The 10,618-nt window shown below is 30.7% G+C and overlaps 1 protein-coding gene across 1 annotated transcript in view; it reads left to right on the top strand.

The window, feature by feature from the left end:
- Positions 1 to 9,288: 9,288 nt before the first annotated feature.
- Positions 9,289 to 10,618, top strand: part of LOC113555021 (semaphorin-2A) — a 345,931-nt gene continuing 344,601 nt past the window's right edge. Inside the window, exon 1 of the mRNA XM_026959297.1 lies at positions 9,289 to 9,923. The gene's annotated coding sequence lies outside the window, so the exon portion shown is untranslated. The remainder of the gene's footprint in view (positions 9,924 to 10,618) is intronic.

Raw genomic sequence — 10,618 nt, 5'->3', positions numbered from 1 at the left:
AATTAATTTAAAACACGTCAATACACTACAATATGTTTATGTAAGACATTTGCTAAGTATAAAAAAGTTAACGAAAAAAAAAATCTTAGTTAAAGTAGATTTGTAAGTCGTAATTAATTAATAATTAGGATCTGAAATGTCGTATGAGTTAAATTGTACAAAAATAAGATCGATATTTGCTATTTAGCCTTTTGAGTTTTACACGAAATTCACCTCGTAAAATATAAATTTTTAATTATAAACTTTACAACAGAATATTCAATTTCGCTTGAGAACATTATTATAAAAATATAAAAACAATATAGCAATGTCTTCCTAACCGGATATATTATAATAATATGGACCTATATACGCACGCATAATATATTATAATATATCATTTAAATGTATAAAATATAATATATTATTTGAAAATAAATAAAAAATCGTCTCAAGCAATGCGTCAATACGTCAACTGTCACCGTAATCCATACCAACTCATGCGGTCGGCAATTTCAAATCGATTTGCCAAAAAAAAAAAAAAAATAATAATAATAAAACTTCCCCCCTCATTGCTGATCCGTGGCCCGTTGGATATAATATTATGCAGGCTGCGGAATTTCTCTGACGGCGTGGAAAATTATTTCTTTGAGATAAATAAACATTTTCTCATTCGGTATTGTTTACACGTCATGTAAGCGAAATGACTCTATACGAAAAGATTTTCGTGATTTGTTTGGTATTTAAATTCCGCACGTACACAATGTAATGTCCGAAACGAGAAGGATTTTTGATGTAACATCGGCCGACGGGACAAACACGCGTAAGTACACACTTATATTATATTCTTATTATTGGTATAAACCCTTTTTCCGTATGTCTTCAGATGTCAAACGAGAACCTACTCAAACGGAATAACTTAGGCGTCCGCCTTGAATTATTCGTTGTACGCGTTCCGTCTAATGCATTTCTAACTACGAATACATTACTATATTATATGTGGACACGAACAGATCGAGTATTGTAGTCATGCAAATGTACAAGAAACTCGATTATTTAGAACCAACGAAATCAATGTTTGATTTCTATTAAATATTTAAAATCATTTGTTTACCGAAGACGACTTCTCCGGGGGAGGTGGCGGTGGGGATTTAGTCAGATTACCTACTTCAAAAACAACATTTAGATGCCAGCTGGTACCATTACTATAGTCAATAACGAATATTGTTGTTATTAAATTTAGACATAGATGCGACTTATATTCGATGCATTGCTACCGTGTATTGGTGGTACTTACATAAATATATTTTACCTGCATCGAATCGACTTCTACGACTTAATAATTGAAAAATGACTGAAATCGTACCAAACCTGTGGCCAAAATTAACAACACAGAGTAAATCTTACACGTAAGGCTGATATTATATTTATATAACCACCAGAAAACATTATCCAACCAACCGAACACTATTATAGATGAACAAAATGGACAGTTTCCCCGCAAATCATATTATTACATATTGTTTTCCGTTTAATTAGTATTCTCAAAATCCTCATGTTTTTAAATTAAGTTAATATAAAAATGTTTATTGTTTATATTAATATTACGACAATCTAATTTAGCTCTCTATTATGCATTAATGTCCTCTATTTAGTACCTATAATATTATTACACACGGCATAATAACTCATAAGTTGTTATTGTAAAAAAAATTTTAAAAATCAATGATAGAATAATGTATCATCACCATAATGAATTATTTTCACCGGAAATATAAATCCGCATACGAACTCGGCTTATTGGATTAATATCAAACTTTTCGTAAATAAATATACAATATACTATATGGTTGACTAAATTCGTCAGCATGCCTACGATTTCGTTTAAGCGGGCAGACCATGTACAACTATCGCGCACATTAATATACATAATAATAATATTATATAGTGGGCACGAGTATACTTTGATGAACTTTTCCACGGGTCATTTAGACATTATCTCATATCTGCGTTCTTTGGTACACAGATGAACCATTTTGCGACACGTCTTGTCTCCGCTCAAACAACCCTCCCGATCCCCGTCGGTCCATCACATCCTGGTCGTATCATACTTTCATGATGATTACGCCACGTTACATAAAATTAAATACAAAACGCGCGGTGGCGGCAGATATAAATATATATTTTTCTCTCGTCACTTTCACTCTTTCTCTTTGACGTTGTTCAAACGATACCACCGACCTCCTGTGAATCCTTCCACGGCTTTTCAACTGCGATCTCGTCTGTTTCAACCCCATCGAAAAAGTTCTCGTTTTGAATGAAATGTAACATATATAGGTATACAAACAGGTAGGTTTCGACATATATATTATGGTAACTGAAAGCATAATATATCTTATCGTAGCACCGTATCTTTTTCACCTCACGCCGCCGCCGGGCGGAAATCTGTCACTGAAAGGATTGCCATGGTTGGCTAATCACCGGACCGAATTTTCAACGTTCTCAATTATTTTTATCTCGGAAATCGGTATGCTGTCGCATCTGACTTTATACCTACGTTACTGCGTGTGCGCATAGGTTGATTAATATTTTGTGGCGCACGGTCATGGCAATATGAATATTTTACGTGGAAAATATACCCACCATAAAAATGGAAATAAAAGCGGAAAGAATAGTTATGGCCGCGTAAACGCAAAATTATATTTCAAGAAGTTGACAAAAATAATGAACACCATTATTCCGCGTCTAGTCTTTAACGCAATGGGATTGTGCGCTTTTACTTTATACGTTATAATGATATTTTACCTTTATAATGCCCACAGATCTAAGGCTAACGTCCGAAACTTATTATATATAATATATATATATAAACACGTTACAAATGACCTGTAGGTATCTCATAAACATATTATGTTTTCAAACCTCGATGAAGATAATTGAAATTTTTTTCATTATTATGAAATAAATCGAATAAGACGTCTAGTAAGTCAGAAAATCTCATAATTATTTTATATCATTCAGTACTTATTAATTTTTTTCAGCTGATTGATTGTCTAAATTTTAAACTATTCGTGTTTTACTGATGCTCTTAATAGCCGTTTGTCCAATAAATGAACACAATGCAGTTTGTGCACTTCAGTTCAAAAATAACGATCAACGATTGCACTTTAATTTAAAAATAAAATAAAGTAAAACTCTGAATGAATTATGGACATGAAGAATAAAGTAAGTGTAGTAATAAACATTATAATCTAAGCGGTATGCTGTCTCGTTTTTGTTATACAGCAGTGGGTGTTCGATGTGTTGCGTATGACGATGGAATTCACGGAGCTTGGTACTTGGAGCACGTGTATAATATTATTGCTGTGTATCGTGTATGCCTATAATACGTATTAATTACGGTATGATAATATTATGTTAATATCCACGCGATATTGTAATGAACAACAACGCTTCTTCGTTTAAATCTGAAAATGACGTTTCATATGGGACGGTATACCGTCGCACACCCATTATTGTTATTTATCTATTTGTAAACTGGATTATTCAAACAACATGCAATCTCAGTATAATTGTTTGGTTAAGATAAAGCGTGCTTAATAATATTTACATTTCACATAATATTTTATAAATATGCATAGAAAATGTATTGTCTCTAAGATAGTTCAATGGAATTTGTATAATTAGGTTTATTGTGCTTATGTATATTTTATTGTTTGTGTAGAGTATTAGTATTTTTACTTTTACTTTTAAACTTATGATGATGAGTATTATATAAATAATATAAACTTTTATTATTTTTACATTATAATTCTAAAATATTCTAAATTGTAATGCTAATTCTTAATAACACCAAATATATGTTAAAATTAAATTGTAGAATATGTGAAAACTATAAATATTTTTAAACAAATATTTTACTATCGTAGATATTACTATATTATTATATTTTTGATATAACGTACAAAAATATGTTATGAAATTAGTTGGTAAGGTATTTACTTATTTTATTTAAAAGAAAAACCTTTTTATTTATCATAAAAAAAAAAAAAAAAAAATAGAAAACTTCTAAAAAATATTAAAAGTATTTTTGTTTAATATAGTACAATATTTGATCAAATCCAAAATAAAACATACCTTTTAGGTATACATAGATACTCTTCACTTTGAAATATTTATTAATTTTTTTATATTATATTCAAAATATGTATTTGTTTATTGAACAAATAGACCATTTTATGATTTTCGACGTCTTTTTTACAGCCAATATTATAATAATATTTTTTTTACATAAATAGATACTCAATATTACATTTTAATATAATATTTATAAAATAATACTTGCTATTTAAAGTTAAACAATAAAACAATCAATTTTGACAAGAATACAAAACATAGTTTCTTGGCACATTATTCAAGAATTAAATTATATTATATTTATTTTAATGTGAAAAGCCATATGGATATAATACAATGATAATCTAAAATAATTAGTTACACATTTACGTATTAAATATTTAAATGTTCATACTTACTTGATTAAATTAATAAAATGATTAGATTCCAATGATTAATTTAGTAATTAAGTACAATATATATATATATATATATATATAAATATATATGATAATTTATAATTTAAAAAGTAATATTGTATTAGAATTAGTATAAGTTGGATATTAAAAAATATTCACCAATATATCATATTTAAATAAGTATAAACCGATACTAATAAATCACTACCAAAAAATTATGATGATATTATTTGTTACATCATATTATTATAATATTATGTACTTAACTATCTACGATTATTGTTATTGATACCAACCAATTTTAACTACCATTTACGTAACGTATGAATACACACACACACACACACACACACACACACACACACACACACACACACACACACACACACACACACACACACACACACACATATATATATATGCATATAATTATATGTATAATTCAATAAACCCAGTACTATAATAATTATTTAATGAACATTTTTATTATACAAATGTAAAACTGACTCCACATTTTAAATGAAGAATGCATTATTAATGCATAACACAATTTGTGAACTTATATACATAAAAATGTGTTATCTATGAAAATAGATATATTAAATATTTAATAATATTTATATTATAAGAATGTTTTATGTAGCAGTTTTAAAATAATATTTATAAAAATAGGTGCAATTATTGTACAATTATTATTTTTGAACCTAATTATTGTAAATTTTCTACATTATTTTGTATTACCAGTAATCGTTGTTGACTTCTTTGTTTATGGTTACAAACTTAGGGTAGTCACTAAAATAAATTCAACGATTTCGATGTATATTTTCAAAGCTCATAGTTTATGCGATATATGAAAATCTAAAATCACTTCGTTTTGCTAGAAATTTGAAATGGATAGAAATTAAATTCCACGATTTTCTCAATAAGAGCTACGATATCATTCGAAATTCATCAGAGTTGTTAGTTTATTACAAAGACTAGCTATCTGAGTAAATCAAATACCTATATACGAGGATATTCCATAACTTCCGTGTAACATATATCAATCGAAATCCGAAGGTATTTGAGTTATGGAAACTACAAATAATTCACACGCCATGGTGTCATATTCTGCATTTCGCATCACGCTAAATTTCTAATGGTAAATAATGTGGAACTCCTTGACTACTCCGTCTCAAAATATTATACTTTTCAATCGTTGATATTGTTTTATTCTAATATTATAAATGATTAATGATAATATTGAGGATAAAAATAAATAATTAAATACACTATTAACGATGATGATACAATATTATAATTATGTTATTTGACAATGATGAAATAATTTAATAAAATGTGTGTGTGTGTGTGTTTTAAACTTGATCATTTATTTATTTTATTTGTAAATGCATAGAGTGCTCGGTGAAGTCAATATGCAGGTCTTGATAGTCATGGTTGGCGAAACTTAGATGTATCTTTATAAACTAACCGTTTGAATATTTACTTGGAGAACAAATTTAATTTTGCTTGTTGTTGTACGATCTTTTATTTCAAGAAAGATGAAAATAATGACAACAATTTGTAATACTATGATAGTATCGTTTATTTTTAATACATCGATGTTTGACTATTGTTCAAACAATATACCTATACTTTTTGTTATTTTTAAGTATAAACCACTGTTTTATTGACAATAAAATGGTGTATTAATGGGCACAAGAACGTATACTGTTATAACTTTTAATATTATTTGTACAACCCATGACTGGTATATATTTTATAATTTTGTAAATAAGTAAATAATCGTATTTTCAGAAATGAGTATAAAAGGTAAAACATTTATAAATCAAGTGATCTGCAAGGAATGTCACATTATATTTATAATATAATAATATAATACAAATATTTTTATAAAAAATCAATAAAATTGTTGTGTTATTTTTGAGTACATACTATTTAAACAACGCTAATATTATATACAATTGGAACATTCAATATGATTTCCAAAACTTGAAAATATTATGTTTTTGATTGTGAGCACTTTTTAAAATTTCTAAAATTTCTAGCATGACTCTATTGGTAGAATAGAACGACAATATAAAATTGATTACGATTAACGCTCTGACTAGAATTACTAATAATAAATATAATTTAATTAATTATATATTATTGTACATACCAATCAATTTATTTAAATAGGTACGTTAATACTAAAACATGATCATGTACTGCTTTTAAGGAATTATAAACTTTTCGTTAAAAGGAAATGCCATTTCTTCGGTAGTGTACAAACGTATAGTGGCTTAACTGCATTTGTTTTAGGAAATTAGATTGTTGAGGATTAAAAGTAGTTAAGGGATGAAACTCGCTGTTCAATAAAAACTTCTAAAAATAAGAGCATCGAATTGTGTGATCAAACCTTTATGCGTTGTACTTGCTTGTTCGATTTGAAAATGTGATTCATACATTCATTATTAATTTAAGGATGTTTTATGTAAAATAGTTTGTGGCAAGTATTCGAATTTAAAAAATAATAATACAAATATAGCCATCACTTATTATATTTTGCAAAACTAATTTTTTTTAATAAAAGCAATATAAATATTTAGAAAAAAAATAACGAGGATGATAAACACGGTTACATGCTTTGTATACATTAAATGAATAAAATTCCGATAGTTATATTTTATGGTTTTATAGGTATTTTAGAATACCTAGAAAATCAAATTCATTATATGTTTGAAATTTGAATTTAATTGTTTAAGATCCTATACCAACATATATAAGTATGATACTTGTTTAAAAGGAAGATTTATTGAACATAAAAATGTTAAGTAGATTAAATCATTGAAAAGATTCTACCAATTAAAACATTTTGAGATTTTAAATATTAATAAGCATTTATACTAACTGCTACTACATTATGCAAGTGAAAGGGGGAAAATACAGTCGCAAAAGCTATAATTTAATAATATAAGACATTATATTATTATCCCATGCATTAAATTTTAAACTCTTAATATTTCAGGTTTGATTTATTTTAAGTTATGGTTAAAATGTTCCTGAAAATTCTTATAAATATGTATTTTTTTTCAAATATTATATCTTATAAAATATAGGCTTAATCTGTAACTCCTACCAAATTTTTCCCAAGCAAATACATTTAATTCACTAGATTGTTTGTTGAATTGAAAACAAGATGAGCCTTTTTTTTTCTATTAGAATGAAGCGTTATTTTTATTTTTGAAACATTTAATATCGTTTTTTACGTTATATAAAATACCAGTACTGCTCCAAACACCGTCCCATAAAATGTATATTATAATATTATGCGAGCTGTAAATCGAATTACGTACGTTTTTGATATGCGATAAAAGCAACTTTATTAAAGTGTTTTTGGAAAATTTCAGCCCAGTCGTTTCATTAACACATATTTATTATTTATCGTGTCGTCGTCATCGTTATAATAATAATAGTATACATTACCATTTCTATTTGAAGTTTATTACGATGTGTTTAATAATGACATGATTTGAATTTATTTTTATTTCTGTTTAACAACAAAAACTGTCGTAAAATTAAAATAGTATATATCTACGATAATCTAACGAAAATAACGACAATGATGTTATTATTTTAATGCGTAAGTCACACATCTCTACTCGTGAACTATACAGGTGCGCGCGCACGTGCCTAAACCAGAGGCGTTGACATGATTTTTGAATAAGCGAGGAGAGTAATAAAACGTAGAAGTACAACTTAAAAAAATGATTTATTTCATTTTTTTAAATAAAATATTTAAAAAAAACTATATCAGCTTGTAGCAATGCAAACTCATTATATTCATGTTTATCTTCTTGTTTTGTAACAGTTGCAAAATATCAAATTGTTATACTTTTACGCTCTGTGGACACAAAACTATGTATATTAAGTGTATCGGGTTAACATCTGGAGAGTGCGAGAGATGTACTTTAAAACTGGATCAATGTGATAATAAACTGTATATTTTATACTAAAACATTACTGAAAACCTGTGCCAAACTGTAAAACGTTTGGTGGCTAAATCATTGTTCGGATGATTGGAGGGTGACTCCTGTGGCCGTCTGTTTATTCGCGCCGATGTGTTCTTCCGAGGACTTTTGAAAGGCGACGGGACCCGATCCTCTCGACACCTACTCTCGCGCATATAGACGTACGTGCCTAGGACACGTCATATTAAACGCGTTCCGGGCAAAAAAACACGCGTCCTCGTGCGCGCAAAAAAAATAATAATATAAACCGACCGTAAAGCGGTGGCACGCGGAGACTTGCGCGTCGGCGTGAGTGTTCGGTGTCGGTGTGTTCGGGCCGTTCTAAGTCGGGTGTTGAAAAAAAGAGAGCATTTTTTTTCCGCTATATTGAAAAACAGCCACCGGGTTCGGCGGTATAATAATATATAATAATATCACCTGTCCGTACCGTTATGATTCATTACGTTCGGCGTTTAGCATGAAACTGTGACACATACTGTCGTGGCGTGTATGTGTGTGAGCACGAGCGCATTATGATGGACGCACGTTGCGGTCGTCCTTTGTGTGCGTACACCGGCGGCGGACCATAATACTCTATTTCGTGTGTGTGTTTAAAGTGTAAATTCGTGTTTGTGTGCGCGGGCGCGTGTGTCCGTGTGTGTGTGGCGCGCGCTGTGCGGTTGCCCGGCCAACGCGTCTATAAACTGTATACGCGCGCCGCCGTCGACTGCGACTGCGACTCCGACTCCGACGACGAGACGACGACTTAGCTTGCCCGTCGCCACCGCGTGCATCACACGGTCGTTCCCGCCGGTCGGTCGTCATCGTCAGTCCGCCCGCGTTACCGCCACCGCCGTCGTTCGTTTCACGTGCGATTTCGCGTTTTTCGGCCTTTTCCCTGTACGACACTGTCGTTCGCTAATTTTTTTTATTGCCGATTTTTTTTTTGTCTGTCTCTCGCTCTCTCTATTTTCTATTCCATCGCCGTCGCCGACCGTGTGCGCGTGTCGGACGAGTTTGCGAATTTCCGCGGATTTTTTTATTCCCGGAACTAACAATACCAGGTATCCGTTAACGTAAAACCGGGTACACGCGGAGTCCGTGGTCGGCCGTATCGAGACACTCGTAAACGTCGCCGCCGGTATTATCGTGCTCGTCGCCTAATATCACCAAAGTGCACACGCGTTACCCTGTTTAATTCTAAACCCGACCCGACTTGTAATCGGTCGCGTGTGACGTGTCGTCGTCGACGAGGAGTAAGGACGCAAAACCCTGGAGGAAAATTAATAAAAACTTAAGACAGAGAAAGTTCAATTCTCACGTGCGCGCACACCACACGGATCTTCCGATGTTATATCTTTTAGTGACTGGCGTCGTGTCACGCATATACTCGTAATACGTACACATAAAACCAGAGGTGAGTAACGTTCAGCGAGAATCCGCTTTCGGTAAACAATATATTATTATATGATCAACTATATATTATTATAGTAATATTATCGTTTTTATGGGCAGTATATATTACATATACGTTGATATTATGATATATTATATCTATCTAAATATAACTTGACCGTCGGTCCGTCTACTTCACTTGCGTCGTCGACTACGTCGAGATTTGACCAACGACGATTCGGATATAATCATTTATCATGGTAGATAACCGACAGCAGTCACATGTGCGCTGACAAGCGTAATCAGCTTTTTTATTTTTTTGATGTTGCTCTACCCTGGACTCGTACCCGTGTTTCATACATTTTTAATCCTTCGCATATAATAATAATAACGTTTCGCACCTGTTCTGAAAAATGTAAACACGTAAAATAGTCGGTCACCTTATTATTATTTAATTATTGTGTTCGTTGATAGAAAGCGATGAGTTGTTTGAAATCTGACTGTAGACTGTGGCATAATCTACATTGTAACTATAAAGTATAATTGTTACGATTTCCACGCATTATCAAAAGATAATTTCTTCACTTTTCAAATTATGAGTTTGAATTTCGAATGCGTTAACAATTGCGTTAAATCCACCGAATAAAAACCATCTATACATTTATTGTAAAGGATTAGAAAAAGGGTCGTATCGATGGATTTTAATACAAAAATAAA

This window comes from Rhopalosiphum maidis, chromosome 1, assembly GCF_003676215.2.
Source record: "Rhopalosiphum maidis isolate BTI-1 chromosome 1, ASM367621v3, whole genome shotgun sequence".
NCBI lineage: Eukaryota > Metazoa > Arthropoda > Insecta > Hemiptera > Aphididae > Rhopalosiphum > Rhopalosiphum maidis.
Note: the sequence above shows the minus strand (reverse complement) of the source record. Positions and strands in the feature narration are given on the sequence as shown.